This window comes from Schistocerca americana, chromosome 2, assembly GCF_021461395.2.
Source record: "Schistocerca americana isolate TAMUIC-IGC-003095 chromosome 2, iqSchAmer2.1, whole genome shotgun sequence".
Lineage (NCBI taxonomy): Eukaryota > Metazoa > Arthropoda > Insecta > Orthoptera > Acrididae > Schistocerca > Schistocerca americana.
This window is the reverse complement of record NC_060120.1, coordinates 898,259,785-898,260,489: the sequence shown is the minus strand read 5'-3', so window position 1 is coordinate 898,260,489 and position 705 is coordinate 898,259,785.

Below are 705 nucleotides of genomic sequence, written 5' to 3'. Positions count from 1 at the left end.
CTGGAATATTTACTTCATCTCCTTTGGTAAAAGAATTCTGTAGGCTCTATTTAGTAACTCTGCTTTAGCAGTACTGTAATTGATAGTATTTCCATTGCATGCAGAGAAGGCATTGATTGTGTCTTGCCAGTAGTGTACTATACATATGACTGGAAGCTCTTTGGATTTTCTGCTAGGTTTCCAGACAAAGTTTTGCTGGGCAAACTTTTGTAAGCATCTCATATTGAAATCCATGCTAAATTTCAGGCTTCTGTAAAAGATTGCCAATCTTGGAGATTTTCACTCATTTGAATTTGGTATGATTGTCTTGCTGTTTCTGCAACAGCATTCTGACCCATTTTGTGTACCAAGAGGGAGCAGCTAGATAATTTGTTAATTTATTAATACTTATTTCAGCTTAAGAACATTGTTTCTGAAAGTGTCCAAACAGAATTTTGTTCTGTATCATTTCTTTTTTTAAAAATTAGCTGCTGTTATTACATTAACTTACAGCGGACATTCTGGTACAGCAACCAAAAATGTATGTGTTGATAGCCCCATATTTGCTATGCACAGCTGCTGCACTTGACTGTTTGTTTTGAATTTATTTTCAATTGCATCTGAGACCACTACAGATGATAAGACAACCTGATAGCTGCACTTCTAGGGCGTGGTTCTTACATAAATACTATGAGAGTTTGGATACCTGGCCAGAGAGAGCAGCAC